General features: G+C 43.4%; 1 long non-coding RNA gene across 1 annotated transcript in view; it reads right to left on the bottom strand.

The window, feature by feature from the left end:
• Positions 1–231: 231 nt before the first annotated feature.
• The window catches only part of LOC119231000 (uncharacterized), a 74,749-nt gene continuing 48,272 nt past the window's right edge, over positions 232–26,708 (bottom strand). The window contains exons 6-7 of the long non-coding RNA XR_005121845.2: positions 825–894; positions 232–418 (exon numbers count right to left, since the gene is read on the bottom strand). This is a non-coding gene — a long non-coding RNA (uncharacterized LOC119231000). The remainder of the gene's footprint in view (positions 419–824; positions 895–26,708) is intronic.

Here is a 26,708-nt window from a genome sequence, read left to right as displayed (position 1 = left end):
ACAGCTAATTGAATTCTCACCCTCACCCATGAAGTCTGGCATGGGTACAGCATGCTACTCATTATTCCCATTTTATAGGAGGACAAACTGAGGTTCAGATAATTGAAATCAAGTGTCCAATAGTTAAGAGTATGAATTTAGATCCCAGAAGTCTGGCTCCAGAGCCTATGATCTTTACAACCATGTATTATGAGATCCCTCAATTATAAAATGAAGCAATGACACCTGCATTATGGGATTTTCATAAGGATGGATTGAACTGATGAATGTATAAAGCTTCTTAGTGCTTAGAACATAGAGTGTACAATGAGTGCTACCTGGCCCATGCCCTGACATCTCAGGAGTTTAAAGGAAGCTCTGATGTCCAATGGAGTGCCCCAGCAGTCACCAAAGTGTCCATCTTGTCCTGGAATTCCCCCTGCAGAACAGATCCAGAAGAGATGATCTGAGTTTTCCAGGGAACCTGTAGGGTCAGGTACAGAGGAGCTGGCAACAGCTCCATACTGAAGCCTGGGAGACTGCCTGGAGGCATCAGTGGGGCTACCCAGAGGTGGGCTGGACCTGTTTGCTCCCTTAATGTCAGTGGCTGTAGGACTTGACCCTGAGAGTCACATAGAGCTGTGTAGATGTAGCTCACAGAACCTCACAACCATCCTGTGAGAGCTGGAATATGCTCATTTCATGGTGCAGAGGAGGAAACTGAGGCAGACAGATGACATGAATCATTCAAAGTGACAATCAGGCAGAAAGAAGAGAAGCTACAACGCACTGCAGCCCTAGACAGGATTCCAGGGAAATTGTTATTAGATAATAAATTATCTCACCTCAGGGAAGCCAGGCAGTCTTATGTCCACACAGAAAAACAAAGGTAGATAAATGCAGGAATTCACGGCCCTATAAAAAATGAATTAAGATAAAATATGTACCCTTACTACTTAATGAGGGAGGTTTATGAACACAAATGCATGACAATGACTCAGAGGCACATATTATCTTATCATAAGTTAAAGGCAATCAATTTTCATTTCTAAGTAAATATATTTCCCTGATGCTAAAACACACCTATTTTTTTGTCACATTTGGTCATTTCTGAGGTCCAATTACACATTGAATATCTTTCTTTCTCCCTTGTATTGCATTGAGCATGTGACAGACAACAAAAATTGCCTTAGAACTGAGGTCCCTGATTCTTATCTCATGTCTGTCCTGGTAAAGCACCCACACCCTTACCCCTGCCTTTCTTTGCCTCTTTCAAGTCAGGAAAGGAAAACTGCACCCCTTGTTAGGGACTCTTACCGGACTCGCGGAAGAAGTGATTGAGGAAAGAGAAAAGGGAGATCTTCTCTCCCCCAGCCCAGGACTACTCACACTCTGGTCTCCAGGGCAAGGGCGTGGGAATGGCTGGCTAAATGGATTACCCACCCCTAGGCTGGAGGCAAGTGGTCAGTGGAAAGGGCATCTGTGCAACTGGAACACACAAGACACAGGAAGAGTCCCCCTCGCAGACCACACACCAGCCCACGGTGGAGCTGGTTGCAAACCCAAGGCTCCAGGCCCCTAGAAGGAGTGCTTCTACTCTGCTGCCCCGGTCGGTCTCTCAAATTCCTTGCCTTTCCAGAGCCCTCAGCTAGTGGGCAAGAAGGGGTGCTCCTGCCTGGAGAAAGAGCAGGCTGTGTGCCTGTGGGCAAGTCACTTCAACTCCTGCTGCAAGCTTCCAGCCCTTTCCTGCCCTGGGCTCTTCCTCGGAATAAGCAATTGGCCTCTTCCGAGGACTTCCATCCTCACACGTGGAATTACAGTCATAGAGGCTCACTGAGCATCAACTCTCTCCTGAAGCTTTAAATATGAAGACAAAATATAAAAGGGAGAAAAGAATCAAAGAAAGTACCCCATCAGGAGTCAGAAGTGCCGGTTGAGGCCCTACCCTTTACTCCTCTTTTCTGTGAACTTGATTTCCCAGTTCCCTGCTAATGGGCCCCTAAGGGCTGAGACCCCCCCCCCCATTACTCCAAGTAGACTCAGCCTTGAGGGTGGTTGTGTGGGTAGCCAGGACCCTGTTGTTAAAACCTCTGGCTGTGGGCCTCCCCGGTGGCTGGCGCAGCGGTTGACTGCTGGGTTGCGAAGCTGCCCGCGGCCTCTGCAGCACTGGTTCGCTCCCCAGCTGCTCCTCGGCCGCCAACCCCCCCCACCCCCACCCCGCTACCGTAGGAGGGTCCCACATGGCGCGCAGACCTCTCCTGCCGCCCGCTGCTCCCCTCAGCAGTGTACTTCGGTCCTTCTGCCTGCTCTGCTCCCCGCTCTGGTTCTGGTGAATTCTCTCACCCTCCCGTGCTTCTGACTGTACCCAGTGCTTGTACAAATAAATAAATCTTAAAAAAAGAAAAAAGAGTTTAAAAAAAATAAAATAAAACCTCTGGCTGTGAGCTGAATGGAGGTCAGCCTCAGGTCTGCCTTGCTAATGTCTGTTAAATCAAATCACTCTGTCCTTCTTTTAAAGGGCAGATCCCCAAAATAACACATACAAACTTCAATTTAGACTTCTTAGTGAAACTTTGACCTAAGGTGCTTGCCTCCACCCCTGGGTGCAGATCTGAGAAAACAGAGCCCAGATCTAGCCCAAGATACACAGGAGGGCATATGGGACCAAGGGAGAGAGAGTAAGAAGGATTGGGGGGAATAAAGATCCCAACCATAAGCCTCCTCAATGCAATGGCAAGCAGCTCCTGAATCAGCCAGGAGCCACAGAACCTAACCAGTGCTCAACAAGCAACTATCCCCACAAGGTAGAAGGATACTGGCTCAGAGTCAGGCTGCTGCATTCACAGTCCCAGCTCAGCTTCCTGCCACCTGTCTGACCTTGGGCCTCAACTTAACCTACCTATAAAATGGGGCTGAATAGTACCTGCCTCCCTGGATCATGGACTGCTCAGAACAGTGCCTAGCACAGGTCTAATTCTATGGTCTAATTCACTGCTTTTACCTGCCTGGAGGTTTCCATACATTATCATCTCATACAATCTCCATAACGAGCCTGGGAAGAAATAATTATTTTCTAGATGAAAAACCTGAGGCTCAAGTCATGCTACTGCTTAGTAGCTGGACTGAGATTTCAAGGCTCACTATTCTTCCTTTTTTTTTTTTTTTTTTTTTTTTGTGGGACCCTCGCCAGTGGCTGGTGATCAAACTGGCGCTGCAGAGGCTGCTCAAGGCTCCCTATTCTTTCTAAGTTCAAGTCCCACTGAGCCAGAGGGAGGGGATAGAAAAGTACAATATGAGGGTAAGAGGAAGATGAATGACAGAACAGGGAAAGTGACGCTGCTGGGAAAGACTCCAAGTGGGACAGGCTGGCTGGGAGCAGAGAGATGGCGCCTCTTTTCTCCCCATGAAGTGCTCCCTCCCAGGGAGAATGCTGGCTGCAGGAAGCCCTAGTTAGCGCTCCAGATCTTCCCCAGCAATTCACAGTCTCTGAGCCTCAACTGAAGTCCCCCTGCAGACCATGCCATATATCAACAGCCACCAGAGAAGGCAGAAGGGAGACCAGCCTGGGACTGGCACAGGCTATGGGCCTCTAAGATAGCCAGAGGCTAGGCCCCCAGGGATACCCCATCATGCGCAGGCCCCTGACACCCCAGGCATCTCATTCTGGTGAAGAGAATGGGGAGGCCCAGCGGGCTCACAGAGGGCAGACCCACACAGGTGGGTGGGTAACCCACACCCCCATTCATCCCAGCAGGCAGCAGGACAGGCAGTTGTACGACAGGAACAGGGCACTGAGCAGGTTTTCTGATCCAGCAGACCAGGTAAAGGAGGAGCCCTGGAGCCCTCAGTGGCTTTTGCAGGTCTCTTATTTAGATTTACCAGGCATATGGCAAGCAGGGGTGCTGCGGGCCGGGAGGCTGGCAGTCTTCCCAGCCCCCAGCAAATCCTCACTCTATCTGGGCTCTCCGGCCTTCTCTCTGCTTCTCTTCTTCACTCGGCTTCCGTTCACTCTTGGCTTCTGCTGGCGTCCCCGCGACGCCACCCTTATAAACTCGGGCTCTCAGCCCAGGTGTACCCACTTCAGGTGCCCGCCATCAGGCATGCATTCAGGACCACAGGGTTCCCTCATCTATCCTAATGGTGGGAGGGCAGAAAAGCCTGATACTTTTTACCTTACCCTACAGCAGTGCAGAGCCCAGGGAGCTGGCAGCTGTGACCACGGACCAGGCACCTTTCTGGCCACAAGGGTTGGCACAGGGACTCCTGTCTGCCTTCTGAGGCTGGAAAGAGGAGTTTCTTCAGCTCAGAGAAATTTCTGCCTAGTGCCTCTGGCCCATTCCAACACTCGCCCAACGTTAGAGCAGGAAAAGGGCTCCTGGAACAGCCAGCAGGAACTTCTTAGGCTGTAGTACACAAGCACAAGGTCACACCAGTTGGAAGATATAAAGAGCTTCAGTGCTCCAACATATACCCCTAGTTCCTTGGTCTTTGGGGGAAGCAAACAGGACTCAGAGTCAGGTCTCCAAGGCTCTGGATCTGCTCCCAGCTAGCAATCTGTATTATTCCGGAAGCTTCCTGCAGCTTGTGGATTCAACAGTTCTGAGATACAAAGTGGCATGCATGCATTGTGTGTGTGTGTGTGTGTGTGTGTGTGTGTGTGTGTATTCATTCCACAGCAAATATTTATTGAGTGCCTTGAGCCAGGCTCCATTTTGGGTCCTGGAGATAATTAGCATCTCACAAAACAGGTGAAGTCCCTCCTCTCAAGGGGCTGATGTTTCATAGGATAGTCTGTGGGACCTACGAAAGGCCCCTTGTGTGTGTATAATGTGTGCCGGGATTCTGGTAGACAGAGAATGTCTCGCAGATACCATCAAGAGCCACGACCCTTCTTTAGGTCTCCTTGTGCTTTGCAAGGATCTTGGACAGACCTTGTGGAAGTATTTCCTGAGCGCCTACCCCACACCCTTGCTCCCAGCTCAGTCCCCCAGGGTGCTGCTTCTGGCATTCTGTGCCCTCCCTTGCAATCACTGTTTTTTTCTCTAACTTTCTGAGCAACCTTACGAGGGATGGGGTCTAAGTCGCCTCTAAATTCCCACCACCTCATAGCTGGGAGCTCCCCATTAACTATGTTGAATGAAAGGTTGATTAAATGAAGCCATTGATTCTGAACTCCATTTGCACATCTGTAAAATAGAGCTGATAACTATCTCCATGACTCCCGATTGTCCTGTAGATCAGATGAGACTAGCAGATGAAAGGACCTTGGAACCAGCAAGCTGTTCTCCAGGCAATAGTTCTTATTATCCCCCATAAAAGTGGCACCAGTTAAGTGCCTCTCTCTGGGAAAGATCTCAGCAACAGTCCTGGCATTAACTGGAAGCGTGTGGTTGTGTGTGAATACGTGGGTGATCATGAGTGTGTGTGCCAACATGAGGGCCAGAGTGGCCCCAAAAGATCTCTGGTTTCAAGGAGGCTGCAGGGAGCACGACTTGGCTGGCCCTGCACACAGAGACACAAGGGTGCCCAGGCCAGTGGGGCACCAGATGAGTCAGCCCAAGACAGAGGGCAAAGGGGAGAAAGGGAAGGAGAGAAGGCACTTCTAAGTGCCTGTGCCCAGTCATCTGTCTGCCTGTCTGCTACAGCCAGAGGCTCGCAGGTCAGGACGGAAGCACAGCCCCAGCTGTAAATGACTGCTGGCTCCAGGCTGGCCGCCCGCCCTGCCCACCCGCACGGAAGAGCCGGACTTTACCCAGCAAATCGGGAAGGAACTGGAACCTCTGAACTTGGGACTTGGGCTCTGTCGATAAGACTAGTGGACAAACAGAGGGCAGGGGCTGAGCTCCCCTTTATACACACAGAAGCCCGGCTCCAGGCTGATACTGCTGAGATCTTTGCCCTTTAGTTCAAACAGGAAATCTTAAAATGGAAAATGAGTCGCGTAAGGAAGGGGCGCGGCCGCCCGCCAACAGGGAAGACGGAGCAGGTTGTTGGAGAGCTTTTGGGCTTGAGGAGAGACCCAGCCATCCTGGGGTGTTTGGGAGAAAGAAGAGTCACCTGGGAAAGGTAGAAAGCAGCTAGGCAGATGAGAACACCCTTGGACTGTTTCCTGTTTTTTGTTAGCCCTGTGGGCAGCCAGAGGGCCAAGGAGAGTCAGAAGCCTGGAGATCCTCAACACACCTTGGATTCATCCTGTAGCCTATGAGCAGGACACTCCCCCAGAGGAACCTCAGTTTCTCCATCTGTCAATGGGGCTAATGATACCATCCACCTCAGAGGGCACATGAGAAAATCCAAGGATGAAATGAGTGTGGAAGCGCCCTGCAAATCACAAAGGGCAATTGGCCAAATCGACATCCTGGTCGAGCACCCCCCACCCCAAATATTTCACAACTGAGAGGGGAAATCCAAAATAACATCTCCTGCTCCCCATGCCACCCCCGTACACCCCCATGCTAGCAGTTCAAAGAAGAGAAAATTGAGAGAAGATAAATAATTAGAGAACCCCAGAGTCTCCCTGCTGAGGTTTCCAAGTAATTATTCACCTGTAAATTACTCCTCTCACCTTAATTCTATCTCCAGATCCTTTTGACAAGGTAAATTCATTTATTTACATCTCTAACTATCCTCCTTCAGTAAACATTCCAAACAGGCTTGGATGGCCCATTAAAGAAAAAAAAAATTTTTGAAGAAGTGAGGCAGGCAGGAGAGAGAGAGAAATTAACTCCTAGTCATTACTGGCACTTACAGAATTAAACTTGGAGGATAATTAATGAGGAATCAAAGCCAAGGTAAAACCTCATCCTGAGCCAAGAGGGAGTCCCTTCACATCAGGGTGGGGACCCAGCAGACCACGTTTCCACTTCCCACCTGCAGCTAACACCTCCCACCTGTAGCAGGGGTTGAAGGCTTCCAGAACCTCCAAGTAATGCCCCTTCAAATCCTTCTGCCCCTGGCAGTGGTGTGGGCTGTACTTTCACTTTCAGGAAGCGCCCTCCTGCAACCACCCCGGCCAGGTAGGTTCACTGCTGGTTCTCACAGCCTAAAAGAGAGTTTTGCAGCCCTCGGGATCATTTTTGCAGGTCTTTAATATTGAACAAGGGAAACCAGCCGGCAGGGAGACAGCAACTTAAGCCCCTCACCCTCCAGAGGGACACCACCCTTGTATGCCTCTCTTCCAGGCCCAGCTGTGTGCACCTACACATGCGCACACCCATGCTCCCTGGACCCAGGGTCCATGATCACGGGAGGACAGCAAGACCACAGGGGCCGGTCACGGAAGCTACTGGCAGGAGGGTGGGAAAAAAAACCCGATTTAACTCATTTACTCTACAGCTCATCATCTGAGGGCTCCTCATATGGTGGAGTCACTCTGGACTCCTGTCTCACTCACAGGCCCCAATCCATCCAGATTACCCTCCCACTTACCCCCAGCTAAGGGCTGGCCATTTCTGGGCCTGGCACATTTAGGTGCTTGAACAGCACCTGCTGGATGAAGGCATCAGTGTACTCTTCATCCTGGTGTCTTAATGCCTTTCAGATTTCTTAAACTCCATAGTTGGTTTAGGAACCCACTATATCTTTTACCTAGAACAGGGCCTCTGATTATTCTGTAGTCTCTTCCTTTTATCCTTCACACTGAATTATCTTCCATAAAGGCAAACTGAAAAAGTGAGCAAGCTAACACTTCAGCAATAACAGTTAAGGAGAAAGTTACGGTTAAGCAGTGGCCCCGGGAGCCAGACAGCCTGGCTTTGAAGTCTGGGTCAGCAGTAGACCACCTGTGTGGTCCTGAGTAAGCTACTTAATCCCTCTGAACCTAAGCTTCCTCATCTATAAAAAGAGAGGAAGAGTAATTTCTGCCCTCTTGCAGCTGTTGTTGCATGCAGTATGAGTTAAGGAAGAAAGTTGCACTGAGTAATTATTAGCAGCTAGCAGCAGTATTATTACTGCTGTCATCATCACTATCATTGCTTAAAATGCCTTCACTGGGCCTCCCTGGTGGCTCAAGGGGTTAAGTCTCAGCACTATGAAGTGATCAGCATCCACAGCAGCAAGAGTTCAATCCCTGGCTAGGGAGCTACCCACATAACACAGCAGACCTCTCCTGTGACACCCATTGCTCCCCTCAGCAGTGTATTTCAGCAGATCTGCCTGTTCTGCTCCCCACTCTGTCTCTGATGAATCCTCTCAACTCCCACACCTCAGGCCTATACCCCAGATCCTGTATGTATAGATAAAATAAATCTTTAATAAATAAATAAAATGTCTCACTGCCTTCCCTTTGTCCTTGAACAAGAAGCCAAGCTATCTAGCCTGGCTCATGACAGGCTCTGCTTGCCTGTCAACCTCAATGCTCACCCCTCCCCCACCACTATCCCCCTCTTTATGGTCCAGCCATAAAAGTCCTTGCAGTGCCTCCAATGCTCCATTCTCTCCCACCTCAGCTCTCTGCCTCCCAGGAACTGCCTCCCAGGACCCAGGCATGCACAGACAACCCTCACTAGGGTTCTGCTCTGAGGTCTACTGAGGTTTGGACAGAGACTACATATGAGGTTCAGTGTTGGACCCTGCAGCCCGCCTTTCCAAGTTCACATGTCTTCTTGGAAAGAAAAAAGCTTTATGGCAGCTTTGAAACACCCAACAATCCTTTAACAAGGGAAGGTAGATATGAATCTATCCAGCTTTCAGATGAAGGAGCTATGGTCCAGAAGACCAGTGACTTGTCTGGGGTCATTGAGCAGCAGCAATAAGAAAATCTTCCATGGCAGCAGAATAGAAGAAAGAACCACCACTGGGAGCGGACCTGAGTTTGCATCCGCAGGCAAGATCTTGGGCAAAATTTCATGTCTCTGATCTCCCAATGTTTTTATATCTGTAGGGGTAAGAATGACCTTCCTGCAAGGTGGTTTGGGAAGATGAGTTAAGAGACACATGCATGAAAAAGTACCCACTCCCTACCTAGTGTTGGAAATGAAGAGCAATGGGGTGGTAAGGAGTGGGGGGCTGCAGAGAGGCTGATAGGCCCCAGAAGTAGAGTGGGAAAGCAGAAGAGACAGCTTCTGCCTCCATCCCTGGGCTCATTGAACTTCACAGACTCACCAGCAAAGATCAAGGGCAAATGGTGTCCTCAGTGGAGAGGCAGGGGTCAGTTAAGGCAGGAAGTGGAGGCAGGGTTAAGGACTGGAGACATACATGCTGGGGGGCGGGAGTTGGGGGCAGTGAGTGAGATTAGATAAAAATTCCCAGGGAGAGAGGTGAGGATGGAAACCAGTGGTACACATGGACCAGGAGACAGAAAAGAAACCTGGGAAGTAAAGGGACCTAAAATACAGGAAATAAGAATCATGGCCACCAAGAATAAACCGCCTAGAAGTAGCAATACTATTCAAATTTTCCTCCAAGGGTTTCTGATGAGTTTTTGTTTGTTTTTGATATTTCACTAAAAGAAGAAATAATCTAGACTTACTAAGAGTCATATTAGGAGACGATAACCCAAGTTTGCTTCCCTTCCAAATAGGACATGGAATTCCCAAGGACAAGATAGAGATCCAGAGCCCAGCACATGGTGGCCTCAGTAGGTATCACAAATGGAGGGAGGAATTAATGAAACTAACCCTAATAAACCCTGGAGTTTATATTTTGCTAAACTGACTATTATTTTACCTATTTTCCAAATCACTGGCTAGCTTATTATATCAGCAGAAAGACTGTTGGGGCAGCCACTATGGAAAACAGTATGGAGGTTCCTTGAAAAAATGGAAAATTCCACTTCTGGATAGATATCTGAAGGAAAGAAAATCACTATCTTGAAAAGCTATCTGCATTCCTGTTATTGCGGCATTATTTACACTAGCCAAGAGATGGGAACAAGCTAAGTGTCTGTGCACACATGAGTGAATAAAGAATATGTGGTCTATATTCAGCTATGCATCACTTAACCATAGGACTTATTCTGAGAAAGGCATCTTTCAGCAATTTCGTCATTGTGCAAACTTCATAGAAGGTATTTACATAAACCTAGATGGTGCCCAGCCAATACAGAGGGACCACCATTATGTAGGTGGTCTGCAGATAATTCAAACCCATGCAGAGAACCTTAAGGAGAGAATGACATCCATACTCATTTGAGGAGGAAATTGTAGTTTTGATATCAAAGTGAAACAAAAAAGACAATAAAAAGGAAAATCACTAGCCAATAAAACATATGAAACTAGATGCGAATTTCCCAAATGAAATGTTAACAAATCTAATCCAACAATTATAAAGAAAGAACATCATATGACCAAACTTAGTTTAATCAAGAAATCCCATGTTGGATTAAATTATGTATTTGTTTGCTATTCATCATAACATAAGTGAGATAAATCACAACATGATATAAGTAGACACACACAAAGCTCTTTAGAAATTCAACATTAATAAGTACTCTCTTTAAAAACTTAGCAAACTAGAAATAGAAACAAATTTCCTTAACTTGAAAAAGGATATTTACAAAAATCCAAAGTAAATATCACACTTAATGGTGAGTTATTAGAAGAATTTCCTTTACAGTCAACAAAGAAGCTGCTATCCTGGTTTAAGTTTGATTTTTTTTTTTTTTTTTTTGAGGTCTAGCTCATGCAATCAGTACAAGTAAAAGAAATATATAAAAATTTTATTTCCAAATATAAGGCTGTCTTTAGAAAAAAACACCAATAGAAACTACAAATTATTAGAAAGAATAAATAGAATAGCAAAATTGTTATCAGTGAACAAAGCTCAACTGTATTTTTATAACCAAACTACTATTAGTTAAAAATGAAATTTAGGCCTCCCTGGCGGCACAAGGGGTTAAACACCACACTGTGAAGCAATCCACAGTCTTTGCAGCGCGAGTTTGACTCCCGGCCAGCCAGGGAGCAACCCACATGGCGCAGCAGACCTCTCCTGTCTCGCCCGCTGCTCCCCTCAGCAGTGTATTTCAGTCAGTCTGCCTGTTCTGCTCCCCACTCTATCTCTGGTGAATCCTCTCAGCCCCCACATCTCTCGCCTGTACCCCAGCTCTTGTATGCATAAATAAACAAATCTTTAAAAAAAATAAAAATAAAAATAAAATTTAAAGATAGCGGCCTCCCTGGTGGCACAGCATTATCAAGCTATCACCAGCCACTGTAGCACAAGTTCGATCCCTGGCCAGGGAGCAACCCACATAAGACAGCAGACCTCTCCTGTCTCGCCCGCTGCTCCACTCAGCAGTGTATTTCAGTAGATCTGCCTGTTCTGCTCCCTATTCTATCTCTGGTGAATCCTCTCACCTCCTGCACTTCTGGCTTGCACCCCAGTTCTTCTATGTAAAAATAAATAAATTCTTTTTTAAAAATTAAGATAGGATATTGTTGTATATAGAAAGACTTATTTAGAGAATTGGAAAATATCTAGAACAGACCCACGCATTTATAGATTTCTATGATAGAAAAGAGTAGATAAGGATAGATATTCAGTAAATGGTTATGGAGCAATCAGTTATTCATATGGAAGATATAATAAAAACTTCAATCTCTACTTCACCCATGAAAAAAAAGTATTTCAAGGATTTTAGTGACTGAAATAAAGGGAAAAACTTTAATAGATTTTTGAAAACCTAAGATACACTGCTGATTTCAAGGTAGGGAAAGAGTTCTTAAATAAGGCACATTTAAAAAATTATTAACCTATATCAAATTGATAAACTCATCAAAATATGTATAGAAAAGTAAAAAGGCAAAAACTGGGAGGAAATATTTACAAAACTGACCAAGTAGATAAATAACTCTCACCAAAAGAATAAACAACAGAGAAATGGTTGTTAACAGACACTTGAAAAAAAAGGAGAACACTGGAATGATAAAAAATAAATAGGGGCCTCCCTGGTGGTGCAAGGGTTAAGCACCACACTATGAAGCAATCCACAGCCTCTGTGGCATGGGTTCGATCTCCGGCCAGCCAGAGAGAAACCCACATGGAGAAGCAGACCTCTCTTACCACACCCGCTGCTCCCCTCAGCAGTGTATTTCAGTAGGTCCACCTGTCCTGCTCCCCACTCTGTCTCTGGTGAATCCTCTCACCCCCCACACCTCTGGCCTATACCCCAGTTTTTGTATGCATAAGTAAATAAAATAAATCCTTTAAAAAAAATTATAATGTGGGCCTCCCTGGTGGCTCAAGGGGTTAAGACACAACCTATGAAGCTGTCCGTAGCCTCTGCAGCACGAGTTCGATTCCCATTGAGGGAGATACCCACATGGCACAGCAGACCTCTCCTGACTCCCCTGCTGCTCCCCTCAGCAGTATATTTCAGCAGATCCGCCTATTCTGTTCCCCACTCTGTCTCTGGTGAATCCTCTCACCCCCTACACCTCAGAACTGTACCCCAGTTCCTGTATACATAAATAAATAAATCTTTAAAAAAATCATAATGTGATATCACTTTCATCCACGAGAATGACAAGAACTGACAATTCTGGTAATACCTAGACTTGCTAAGGATCTACAACAACAGGAACCCTTATGCAGTTGCCAGAAGGCGTTTCAATTATTTGTACAATCATTTTGGAAAACAACTTGCCATTTTTCTAGTACATTGGAGGATACACATATTCTATAACCCAGCATAGATGCAGGCCCTATAGTTCTGCATAGATGCAGAACTCTTAGAACTACAAACCAAGAAACATGCCTAATAATGTCCATAAAAGCCTTGTGGAAATAGTAAGCTACCCAAGTCCACCCACAGGATAATGGTCAAGTACTGCAACCTGTGAAATACTATATAAGCAGTAAAAATGAATGAACGATTCATGAACTAGCCATGAACAGCATCATGGTTGAATTTCATAAACTTATGAAGAATCAAAAACAAAAGCAATGGTTTCCTAAGTTTCTCTATGACTTGACTCACATAGAATGTGATAATACTTCTACTTCCTTCACCATACACCAAGATCAACTTGAAGTCTGGGATAAGCCAACCCAAGTCACCAGGTGACCAGTTGCCATGGAATTTCTTGGCACTCCTAACATACACTGTCCTGGCATTATAGCAAGTTCAGAAGAATACCACCTAAGCCATTTCTGTTCATCAAAATACCATGTAGATTTCTTTACATGGTCACTAAGATTAATTTAACTGTTGCACAACAGATTTTTACCTTACAAAGAAAACAAAATATTCCTATAGAGATTACATTACAATATGAATACAGGTTTGCTGTTGATATTGTTCTAGGGAAAAAAGTGACCCCAAATGCACATGTAAAAACCTTTAAACAAATCATATGAACTTAAAAAAAATGAAAATAAACTGATAAGACCTATTAGTGGTTACCAGAGAGAAGGGAGGAGGAGTGGGGGAAATTGCGACAATGATATGGTGACAGATTGACTTAAAACTTTTAGTAGGAAACTTAATGCAGTAGAAAGACATGTTCACGCTCGGTGAGCACACCAAGTCTCAGGAAGCCCATATTCCTACAGGTGGGTCCTGGGGTAGCTGAGGCTTGTCTGTGGTCTCTCACATGGTTCCTGGTGGTCTCTCAGTCAGTGTTAGCAACATTCCCCCCTGCCTCCAATTTTTCCAGGCAATTTCTCTTGCTCATCTTGGTGATCCCTGAGGAACCACAAATACTCCAGAAAAGCCTTTCTTGATCTCCCTGATAAGTTTCAATTGTTTACTATTTCATTCACAGGGCCATCACATAGTGATTGCCTAATACAACTTAATCAAATGACTGAGTTCATGAATTAATGAACTAAGAAAAGGCTTCTTGGGAGAGCTGGACCTTGATTTACTGATTTACCTTGATTTTACAGAAAAGAAGATAGTCCAGGAGATGGGAGCAAGGAGAGGAGCTCGCTGGCAGTGAAAGCCAGAAGCAGATAGTGGAAGGTGAAGGCAAGTGTGAGTGAGTGAGTGAGTGTGTGTGTGTGTGTGTGTGTTGGGGGGAGGGAGACCAGACATCCTGTACAAACTTGGAATTTGGGCAATGGGTGGAGGTCACCTTGGGAGAGACTGTAGAGGTAGACAGAATTCTGATAAATAAGTTCCGGAAATAAGGAGTTCCCAAATGTTTGGAGGCAGCTGAGCCACGTCTAGCTGTTTTATTGTTGTTGGTGGTGTTTCTGTTTTAGAGAAATATTAACTCCTCGAGGTTCTGCGATGAGTGCAGGAGGAATCCTAGTTAAGATGCAAGCTTCAAAATCATATTAGTAGGATCAAGTCCTAGTTCCCAGTCCAAAATGGCACGTGACAGTGGGCACGTCCCCTCACCAACTTGAAGCCATTTCGTTCTTTAAAAAATAGTCTATAAACTCAAATAAAACAAAACCACCGGATTCATTGATGTGAGGATTAAATGAGATGATACAGACGAGTCATCTGGGGTAATGTCTGGCATGTGGCAGGCACTGCAGTCAGACTAGCTGTTGTTATACAGATGACTTTCCTCTTGTCTCGCCTTCCTTCTCCTCCGCTGCCCACGAAAAAATTTATAAGGGCTCTTGGGGGAACCCTAGAACTGCTCTTGGCATCCATGCAGGTGGGATATCACTGAGGCATGGCAGAGCCAGCACAGACAAAGCTGGTCAGGGATGTGGCTTTTCCTTCCAGACCTAGCCCCCGCCATTAACAAAAAAGCAGATCATCCACCCTTGGTGTCTGTTTGGACGTCTGCATCAGGGGACCATAATCCCAGCTGACTATCATTAATACTATTATTCTCCTCTGCCCCCATCCCTAATCTCCCAGGAAATCATTTAGCAACTGCTGAGGCCAGCAAGGGGCTGTGGCCAAATCAGATGAAAGCCAAGGGCACATGCTAATCTGAAGGGAAGTCCCTGCCTGCAGCGAGACAGCATCGCACTCACCTCCACAGAAAACAGAAAAGCAAATGACGCTTAAAGAAGGAGAAACAAACTTTTCCAGTTTACTTGGCTGCAGAGCCCTTAGGAGACTGGATTACAGGCAATCTAAAAATAAGGGCTGGGAAGCCCCTGTGTGCTTTTTCCTTAATGCACAAAAGATTTCTCTTTTCTACCTGACTAGGGGACCATATAGTTCAACAGTCACATTTTGCCTTGTTTTGTTCCTTAGGACCCAAACAAAGCTCAGGGGAGAAAGAGTTCCTGAGATTGCAGCTTGTGGCTTGAAGATCAAACCCAAAGAAAGTTATTTTTATGCCTAGTGGGCTCTCCCACACCCCACTTGCTTTCTCCTTTCAACTGCCTGGTATTTATCTACACAATTAGGGGGTTTGTCTTGTTAAACAAAGCATTTTTTTTCTTTCTTTCCTTGATTATAAAAGAAATACATGGTCATCATAGAAAATTAGAAACTACCTATATATATATATATATATATATATATAGGTAGTTTATATATGTAGTTTATATACACTTACATATATAGCTATATATAGGTAGTTTATATATAAGTAGTTTATATTCACACACATCTCTCATTCAAAAATAACCATGATTAAGGATTTAATACATTTTCTTCTGGTCTATCTTCTATGATTCTTTTAAACAGTTAAATCCAGGGCCTCCCTGATGGCACAAGAGGTTAAGCACTGCACTGTGAAACAATCCACAGCCTCTGCAGCACAAGTTCGATGCCTGGCCAGCCAAGGAGAAACCCACATGGTGCAGCAGACCTCTCCTGTCTCAGCTGCTGTTCCCCTCAGCAGTGTATTTCAGTCGCTCTGCCTGTTCTGTTCCCCGCTCTGTCTCTGGTGAGTCCTCTTACTCCCTGTATCCCTGGCCTGTACCCCAGCTCTTGTGCGCATAAATAAATACATCTTTAAATAAATAAATAGTTAGGTCCACAGGATACACACAGCCACAACTGCAGTGAAATATTTCCAACACAGAGCAGAATACATCACATACCCCCTTCCACCGCCTCTCCTACCCTGTTGCCCCAGAGCTGTTTGTTCATCATTCCCTAGCTTTTTCTTACTTATTTTCCTCATATCTGAATTTTTGTTAAGGCTGTAACCTTTTAAAGTACGTATATATGTATATATAAGATCAAACTAACACTGTACTAAACTTTTAACTAAGCTTAACATAAAGCACATAGATGTGTTAGGAGGAAATGATGTCCTGAGCTAATCCCATACAGGCTTTGTGGACCCCACCCCCACTCCAGACTAAAGCCATCAAAACATTGGGAAAGACAAATCCCGTCACCACCAAAGGGAGGGTGACTGGGACCTGAGGGTGGAGTTGGGCAGCCAGGTTAGATATAAAAACCAAACACGTGGGCCTTGGGCTGGCTCGCTGTCGCTCACCTCCTGGCTTCACGGCTCCTGGCTGGCGGCCAGCTCTCAGAGTGCCATTTTGGGATTCCTGATCGGCGGATCGGGTAGGACTCACTTAAAACTTTATTTCCCACTTTTCTCCCTGAACTGTACATTTCCTCATTTGCCCTTCCCTTGTAAATAAACCTTTTATTAACCTTTCGTGTGTGCCTGCAGTAGAGCATTGATAAGTCCTTTTAAGTGCGCGGGTGAGGACCCACAGTCAGGCACCCCGTTTTGTATCGGGGTTGCTCTACAACAGATGCTCCTAACATTTCAGAATACAATATGGTCATCTTTGTAAAGCCTCTGGCACAAAGTATGTCATATAGTAGGTTCTTCATTAAAAGATATATCCCTTCTGATAGATGTTTCCCTTAGGAGTAGAGATAATCTTGGCTGTTAAAACATTGGCGTAGATGTTAAACGCAGTGTCATATGCATTTACAGACATCAGAGTTTTAGGACAAATGGTAGGACATTATTACCAGGTCAACTCCAGATCCCTGAAATTGCGACTGTCTGTTCTTCATGTCCATGTTCAAAGGCCCACTGAAGAATTGGGCCTCACTTATCTTGCTCACCACTCTATCCAGCACTAAAGCCATGCCTGCCACAAAGTGCTAAGCTGGGGATGTTTGTTCAGTGAATATATGACTATTTGGTGGTGTTACCCATCTAGTAGACAAGTGGTTCTCAAAGACTAATTCTCCAGGTAATAGCAACTTGAAGCTTACCAGAAATGAAAATTGTCAGGTCCCACACCAGGCCTACTAACTTGGAAACTCAGATGGAGCCAAAGATTCAGTGTTTTCACAAGCCATCCAGGTGATTTTGATATCCCAAGGAGTTTAAGATTATTGGTCTAGAGGTGAGCTCCTACAGAGAGGAGGGACTAGCTTATCAGTTCTAAGCATATAGTGAACTCGTCAGGACTGAAAATGGATTGTTCCTGCTAGAACTCTACTTCCACTATGAAACTTGAGCCAGCAAATAGCACCAAGTCAGCTTAGGCATTAGGGTGTGGCCCTATCACTAGCTCCCAGATAGGTGCACCTTCCTTTGTTAAGGATGCATTCCTTGACAATCACTTCCCAAACAAATGCCTGCCTCTGGGAAGCCTTCAGAAGCAATCCTCAGTGAAATGCTCCCTCCCCAGTGCTCAGGTACAGACTATAGGCTCTCATGACCAACACCCCATGTTGATATGTGAACTATATTAGAAATATCTCACACATCAACAAGGGGTTAGTATCCAAAATTTATAAAGAACTCATAAAACTCAACAACAAAATATCAAACAACTCAATCGAACAATTCAATCAAAAAATATGCAGACTATCTGAATATACTTCTCCAAGAACACAAAGATGGCCAACAGTTCATCACTGCTTATTATCAGGAAAATACAAATAAAATCCCCAATGATATATCCTCTTAGACCTGTGAGAATGGCACAGATGAAACACACACACACAAGAAGCAATAAGTGGTGGTGAGGAAAAAAGGGAACACCTATACTCTGTTGGTGGGAATGTAGACTGATAAAGTCATATGGAAAACATCATGGCAATTATCAAAAAAATTAAAATGGAAATCCCATACTCCACTTCTGAGTACTACAAAACACCCATTATGTAAAAAGAAAATAGGAAAACACTAATTCAAAGAGATATGTGTATACTGCAGGATTATTTTCAATAGCCAAAATGTGGAAACAACCTAAATTCCCATCAAGGATGAATGATAAAGAAAACATAGAATATATACACAATGGACTATACTTCCCAGTATTCCATGTGACATTATGATGATGATATTATTAATACAATGTGACAATGTGGATGGACCTAGACAGCATTATGTTAAGTGACATAAGAGAAAGACCAATATACCATATGACTTCACTTATGAGGAAGATAAAAGAAACAAAACAAGCCAACAAAACAAAACAAAAACTCTTGGATTATAACAAAACAGTGGTTGCCATAGAGGGCGGAGAAGCAGAGTGGGTCAATTGGGTAAAGGAGATCAACTGCATATTAATGGATAGAAACTAGACTATTGGTGGTGATCATCATGTAGTACATACAGATGTCTAATGGTAATGCTATACACCTGAAACCTATACAATGTTTTAAACCAATGTTACTTCAATTAAAAAAAAAAAACTGAAGCAAAATAAAATAAATCCCAGAATACAAATTAAAAAAAAAAAGAAATATCTCTCCCTAGATACGTGCTATTCAATATGGTAGCCACTACATATTGAGATATGTTGAAAGTGTAAAATCCATACTGGATTTTGGAAAAATGTAGTACCAAAAAAAGAATAATCTCGTTAACAATTTTCATGTTTCTATGAATTTCACATTAAATTCGTAACATTTTACATACACCAGATTCACTAAATATATTATCAAATTAATTTAACCTGTTTCAGTTTTCTGTTGCGGCTGCAAGACAAGTGAAGATGCATATGGGCTTACATCATAGTTCTATTGGGCAGATGATCAGAATTCTGTGGTGGAGGACACATACACCCATGCCCTTTCCTGCATCTAGTAGATGTCCAAGAAATGAAAACCAAAAATAAAAAACTCATAAAAACCTCAAAGCCTAGAAAGAACTATTGATCTTTTCGAACACAGATGCATTGATAGCAACATCTGGGATTGATTCCATTTGTTCCAAATCAAAAGTCAAAGAAAGAAGATAAGTTTTGGGGGGTGTGAAGGCCCTAGTTCTGATGCTGACCCTTCATCAGTCAGATGATTCCATGCAACTCCATCTCCTTCTTTTTTTTTTTTTATAAATTTTATTTTTATATTCCCCATATAATTTCAACCACCCCATTTTGACCCCAATCCCTCCATCTCCTTCTTTTTTTTTTTCTTTGAAATCAAGAGGTTTTATTTTTTTTTCTCTTTTTTTTTTTTAAATAATAAATTTTATTTTTGTATTCCCCATACAATTGCAGCCCCCCCATTCTGACCCCAATCCCTCCCCTCCCACCCCCGCCCCCCTAAAAGTGTCTCTGGTTCGTAGTTTTTTGTTGATTTTGCTTTTCACTTTCTTATAGTTATTCGTTTTCCTGGTCCCTTATTTAAGTTTTCTAGATTCCTGCTATGAGTGAGACCATCCGGTATTTTTCTTTTTCTTTTTGGCTTATTTCGCTGAGCATGATCCCTTCCAGTGCCATCCATGTTGCTGCAAATTGCATGTGTTTATCTTTTTTGATTGCTGAGTAATATTCCATGGTATATATGTACCACATCTTCTTGATCCAGTCATCTATTTTTGGGCATTTGGGCTGTTTCCAAAGCTTAGCTATTGTAAACAGTGCTGCTATAAACATAGGGGTGCAGGTGTTCTTTGGAATGGATGTTTCTGTGTACTTTGGGTAAATACCTAGGAGTGGAATTGCTGGATCATATGGAAGCTCTATGTTTAGTAGGTCCAGAAATCTCCACACAGCTCTCCACAGTGGTTGGACCAGTTTGCACTCCCACCAACAGTGCAGAAGAGTTCCTTTTTCTCCACACCCTCGCCAACATTTGTTGTTGCTAGTTTTTTTAATATGTGCCATTCTCACTGGTGTAAGATGGTATCTCATGGTAGTTTTGATTTGCATTTCCCTGATGACAAGTGATGTTGAACATTTTTTCATATGCCTGTTGGCCATTTGCATTTCCTCTTCAGAGAAGTTTCTTTTTAGCTCTTCTGCCCATTTTTTAACTGGATTCTTTTCTTTGTTGTTGTTAAGTCTGATCAGCTCTTTGCAGATTTTTGAGATCAGTCCTTTATCATTAGTGTTGGGTGCAAAAATGTTCTCCCAGTTGGTGGGGTTTCTCTTTGTTTTTGTTATTGTCTCTTTTGCTGTGCAGAAGCTCTTTAATTTGATGTAGTCCCAGCTGTTTATCTTCGCCTTCACTATCACTGCTTTGGGTGATGTGTCTGTAAAGATGTCTTTGATGTGCAAATCACGTAGTGTTTCGCCTATATTTCCTTCTATATATTTTATGGTTTCAGGTCTTATGTCTAGTTCTTTAATCCATTTTGAGTTGATTTTTGTGTATGGTGTGAGGTAGTGGTCAATCAATCAGTTCAGTAAAGTGGCAGGATACAAAATCAACACGCAAAAGTCAGTAGCCTTCCTATACACAAACAATAAATCTGAAGAAGAAGAAATCAAAAAAACCATCCCTTTTATTATTGAAACAAAAAAAATCAAATATTTGGGAATAAATCTAACAAAAGAGGTAAAGGACCTATACAAAGAAAACTATAAAACACTGTTAAAAGAAATAGAAGAAGACACAAAGAAATGGAAAGACATCCCCTGCTCATGGATTGGAAGAATAAACATAATTAAAATGGCCATCCTTCCAAAAGCAATATACAGATTCAATGCTATTCCAATCAAAATTTCAATGTCATTCTTCAAAGAAATAGAACAATTATTGATGAAATTCATATGGAATCACAAAAAACCCCGAATAGCCAAAGCTCTCCTAAAAAAAAAAGAAGGGAATGGAGGCATCACACTCCCAGACTTCAAACTCTACTACAAAGCCATAATCATCAAAACTGCATGGTATTGGAACAAGAACAGACATACAGACAAATGGAATCGAATAGAAAATCCAGAAATAAACCCACAGATTTATGGTCAACTAATCTTTGACAAAGGAGCAAAGACTATGCATTGGAGCAAAGAAAGTTTGTTCAATAAATGGTGCTGGGAAAACTGGGTCCCTCCATCTCCTTCCTAACTCCAACATTCGCAGTCACCACTGGCTCTGTTGGGAGCTGAATGAGAAAATAAACAGCCTATTGCAGAGGCTATTAGTACTGGAGGCATGTGAGAAATTAGCCTCATTTCCTCACTCTCCCCACCCCAACCCCTCCAATTGTCTGGCTTAAATTTTCTAGAAGAGCTACGTATGCAGACACTGTAGTCCCAGGAGCTATAGCTCATTTTAATAATGTTTTGGGTGAGGCCAGAAGCTTACACACATTATTGTTTCCCTTGTCTTAAACTAAAGATGATTTCTCTCCAAGAGAAGAATTCGAGTAAAGGGCAATGGGAGGTGGCTACTGGAAAAGAAAAAGCTTCTTCCTGCCTCCCAACCAAGTAAGGACTCAGGAAGAAGATAGCCATCTAGAAGCCAGTAAAGAGTTCTCATCAGAAACCAAATTGACAAGCGCCTTGACCTGAGACTTTCCAGGCCCCAGAACTGTGAGAAATAAATTTCTGTTGCTTAATCCAGAAAAAAAGAAAAAGAAGCCTCCCTCCTTCTTTGTTACCTAGATTGTGTGTTTCAGAATATGTCTAGGAAACTGGGTGATGTTAATTTCTTAGAGTTTCAAGTTTATATCAGATCACCCTTGCCAGTATCAAACAAATCAACAACTGCCAGATGCCTAATTCAACAGTGTCATAGCTGCAATTAAAGTCAGTCCTCATAGTCCCCAATTTTCCCATATTTATGATTCATCAGATCGCTAAAATGTATTTAAAATGAGGACTTAGAGCAGACCCTAATCCAATCTGACTGGTGTCCCTATAAGAAGAGATTTGGGGCCTTCCTGGTGGCACAAGGGGTTAAGTCTCAGCATTATGATGCTATCAGCAGCCACTGCAACATGAGACCTCTCCTGTCTCACCCACTGCTCCCCTCAGCAGTGTATTTGAGTAAATCTGCCTGTGCTGTTCCCTACTCTGTTGCTGATGAATCCTCTCACTGTCCCCCCACCCACAACCCGCACCTCTGGCCTGCACTCCAGCTCTTGTATGCAAAAATAAATCAAAAAAAAAAAAAAAAAGAAGAAGAAGAAGAAGGAGGTTTTGGACACAGAGACAGAGAGGAAGAAAAGATCAGTGACCATCAAAACACCATCAGCTACAAACTGAGGATGGCTTCAAGAGACACCAAACCTACACTACCTTGACCTTAAAACTTCCAGCCTCCAGAACCGCAAGAAAAGACATCTATCTCTATTAAAAACAGAGAGTCTGTGGCATGGCTCTCAGCACCCCTACTGCGCCTTCACCCCCACGTCCCCAGCTGATCTGGGATAGGCGATGCTCTCTCTGCCTGCTTGGTGCAGCTCTTCTACTGTCAACAAGTGTTCTTTTTATCTTGTATTTCATACCCTGTCCTTTCCCATTTTTGTGCTTTTTGAGGGTGATTTTACTGTTTGAAAGGCCCCCAAGAAGGCCTCTCTCGTGGCCTAGAGGTTCAGTCTCAGCGTTATCATCGCTACAGCCAAGAGTTCAGTCCTCAGCAGGGAGATAACCACATGGGGCGCAGCAGACCTCTCCTGACTCGCCTGCTGCTCCCCTCACCAGTGTGTTTCAGTAGATCTCCGCCTGTTCTGCTCTCCACTCTGTCTGGTAAATACATACGTGCACACACACCCCCCTCTGGCCTACACCCCAGTTTTTCTATGCGTAAATAAATCTCTTTTTTTAAAAAAAGGCCCCAAGGATTATGCTGTCTACTGTTCTAAAGCACAAGAATGCCAAGATATGCCTGTTCAATAACCCACCTTCAAGCCTGGGGTAGAGTGCGAGTGGCTGAGCTCAATGTTAATGAGTCAACAGTTTATAGTCACTCACATGTCTCTCAACAGAAACACACAAAACAAGGTTACGTATTGATCTCTGGATAAAAATGTGGTGTCCTGGCTCCCAGGAACCTAGCATATATTTCCCCCAGGAACAATGGTACAGTAATCATTCATTTGGGGTTCCCAGAGACTTTGATCATAGTTGCTTCCAATAATGAAAATTGACAGTAAAGATTTCCAAGTAAATGAGTTATGAGTTCTGTTCTTCGGATGCATTTCTCTTCCCACACATCTATCTCTCTGGGCTGGCCCCTTTCCTCTCTTTAGGATTGACACTCGCCAGCACTTAACCTCATGAAGTTCAGCAGGTAAGTTTGGGGAAGACAAGATAAGGAAAAGCTGATCAGCCCAATGCCAGATAGTAGGAAAGCATCCTGATTTTTTGCATATTTTCCAGAGAAGGGGTTCTGTAACTCAGGCATCAGCATGTAGACTAAGGAATAGAAATTAAACTATTACTTGAGCAGACAGGTTCCAAACATCCTGTTATTTAAAAAAATAAAATAAAAATGCCATACCCTTTACTAGTGTACTGGCACAAGGAATCCAGATGATCAAAATGAAAATAGGCGACTTTTATTAGATACCTGGCATGAAAGGACACTTGCCTTGGAAGGTGGAAATCTTTGGCCGTGTTTCCTGAGTCACTCACCTGGCGCCTCTACTGCCCTGTGGATAGGTCAGGGGTTGTGCAGTCAGACAGACAGATTCGACTTCTGTCTGTCCCACTCACCAGCTGTACAAACTTCAGCCTCAGTTTCCTCCTCTGTAAATTGGGAATAGTACTTTTTTGTGGGTTATTGAAAGGAATGAGGAATATTAAGTATCTGTTGCAATCTCTGGCAGCACATACTGGGTTATTCAATACAGATCTTCAATGTTGCCATCAGAATTTTCTAAGTTGCACGTTTATTTGTAAATATCATCTCTACACTCCTTCTCCAAGAGGAGAAAAGATTCTGTGCTAACTTTTCAGCCAAGTCCTTTAGCAATGTTTCATTATGAATGTACTACTTTCTACGCCTGTGATATGAGAAGCAGAAATGTGAAGTTCATACAACTTGTCCCGAAGGAAGTGGCTTTAGTGCCAGTGATAATGTTTTCATATTATAGCATAGTAATACCTTAGTATCTTATATATTCCTAATGCACAGAGTGAGAAGAGTCAAGGAATTGGGTTCTGGGGTATAAAAATTCTGCAGAAGGTATTATTTTCATGTTGGTGGGAACAGGAAAATCTGAGAACACTTCCTAGAAGAAGTCATTAATAAAGTCTAGATTCAGAGACGTTCAGACGAAATGAGAAAGAAAGAGGATAGGAAGAAAAACAGAGTAGTTTGCTTTTCCTGGGAGCATATACCTGAGGCCTGAATACCTGAGTGGAATATCAAGTAGTGGAAACAGGTAAAGTTCAATTTCTTTCAACAGGTCCTCACTTCCCATGCAAAAGCCAGTTTCCCATCTTGCCTTTTTTTTCTTTAATGAAGTTAGAGAAAATTTAAAGTTTAGTTTATAAATTATATAAATATTGAATAGTTAACTAGTAAATTTAGAAAATTCAAACAAATGAAATTTTTAAAAAAAAACACTCATATTCTTACTCCCCAGAGATCACTATTTTAGAATATTATATAAGATTGTGTGTGCAAGCACAAATGTGTGTTAGACTTGAACATACTGTTTACATACTAGGATCATCAGGTGCCTTTTTGAGAGCTGACGTTTTGTCACTTGCTTAACAAGTTGCATACATGTTTTCAATATCTACAAATAGGGCATGATATTATTATCTTTAACAACCATATACAATTCCACTGAATGTACATGCCACAATTTATTTAATCTATCCTTTAAGAGCCCATTGAGTATCTGTGTATATTAAAAATTATTCTAATTATAATGAAATAATTATTTGGTAAGATAGAACATTTGGAAAATGCATAAATAAAGGGATTTTCTATTTTAACTTTCTTTTTTTTTTTTTAAAGATTTATTTTTATTTATTTATACAAGCACTGAGTACAGTCGGAAGCACGGGAGGGTGAGAGAATTCACCAGAGCCAGAGCGGGGAGCAGAGCAGGCAGAAGAGCCAAAGCACACTGCTGAGGGAGCAGCGGGCGGCAGGAGAGGTCTGCGTGCCATGTGGGACCCTCCTCTGGTGGCCGGGGAGCAGCCGGGGATCGAACCGGCGCTGCAGAGGCTGCCGGCAGCTTCGCAGCCCAGCGCTCAACCGCTGCGCCACCGGGGAGGCCCATATTTTAACTTTCTCATAAAAATTTTTGACCAAATTAATTATCAAGAATAACAAGAGGGGGGCCTCCCCGGTGGCGCAGCGGTGGCGCTGGCGAAGTTCTAGCGCTGGGTTGCGAAGCTGCCCGCAGCCTCTGCAGCGCCGGTTCGATCCCAGGCTGCTCCTCGGCCACCGGAGGAGGGTCCCACATGGCGCGCAGACCTCTCCTGCCGCCCACTGCTCCCCACGGCAGAGTGCTTCGGTCCTTCTGCCTGCTCTACTCCCTGCTCTGGCTCTGGTGAATTCTCTCACCCTCCCGCGCTTCTGACTGTACCCAGTGCATGTATAAATAAATTAATTTAAAAAAAAAAGAATAACAAGAACCCAATAGAATACCTGTACCCCTATGTTTATTGCAGCACTATTTACAATAGGTAAAACCTGGAAACAACCCAAATGCTCAAAAATAGATGACTGGATCAAGAAGATGTGTATATACACACGATGGAATATTATTCAGCAATCAAAAAAGATAAACTCATGCCATTCACAGCAATGTGGATGGAGCTAGAAGGAATTATGCTCAGTGAAATAAGCCAGAAGGAAAAAGAAAAATATCGGATGGTTTCACTTATAACAGGAATATAGGAGAACCAAATAAGACATTAGTGTAAAAAAAAAAAAATAACAGTACAAAACACAACAAAGCAAAAACAGACAATTATAAATCAGAGACATCCTGCAGGGGAGGAAGAGGGAGAGGGATCAGAGGGAGGGAGGAAGAAGAACTGAAGAACAGGGGAATGAGATGATGGTGCATGGGTGCATTGGGCAAGGAAATTCTATGGGGACTCAATCTGAGGAGGTGGGTGGAAAGCAAATATTGTTTAAAAATAAAAAAAATAGTACTAGTAAAAAAAAAAAGAATAACAAGAACCTAGTCAACAATTAATTTAACTCCATATTCACATTTACTCATACTCAAGATTTCCAAGAATTCCAAAACTTGCTAGTAATGCCCTTCTGATAAAGCACAAAGCCAGGGCTAAGTTTCCTGTGAGCTGACCGCATCCTTTTTTATAAAGAAAAATCCAGATATTATAATGCTGAGTACCCCAAAATTGTACTATGTAGAACTTAAATTGTCTTAGGATACATGTATTTTTTTAAACAAAAGAATTCTTCAAGACAAATATAAATGTGTGCAACTGCTTCAAAAATAGTCTGGTTTGACATTCTCACACAAAACTGATTTTGCAAATACATGTTTTAGATATATGCAAAGAGAATAATAACAAGGTTAGCTTTCTACATTGCATATTAGCAATTGTAATTTCATTCTATTGAGTGTTAACATTTTATCAGAAGGAAATAAACTTTTTTTTAAGATTTATTTATTTATGCATACAAAAGCTGGGGTACAGGCCAGAGGTGCGGGGGTGAGAGGATTCACCAGAGACAAAGTGGGGAACAGAACAGTCAGACTGAAATACACTGCTGAGGGGAGCAGCGGGCAAGTCAGGAGAGGTCTGCTGCGCCATGT

This window comes from Talpa occidentalis, unplaced genomic scaffold (genome assembly GCF_014898055.3).
Source record: "Talpa occidentalis isolate TD23 unplaced genomic scaffold, MPIMG_talOcc4v2.1 talOcc4.7, whole genome shotgun sequence".
Classification (NCBI taxonomy): domain Eukaryota; kingdom Metazoa; phylum Chordata; class Mammalia; order Eulipotyphla; family Talpidae; genus Talpa; species Talpa occidentalis.
Note: the sequence above shows the minus strand (reverse complement) of the source record. Positions and strands in the feature narration are given on the sequence as shown.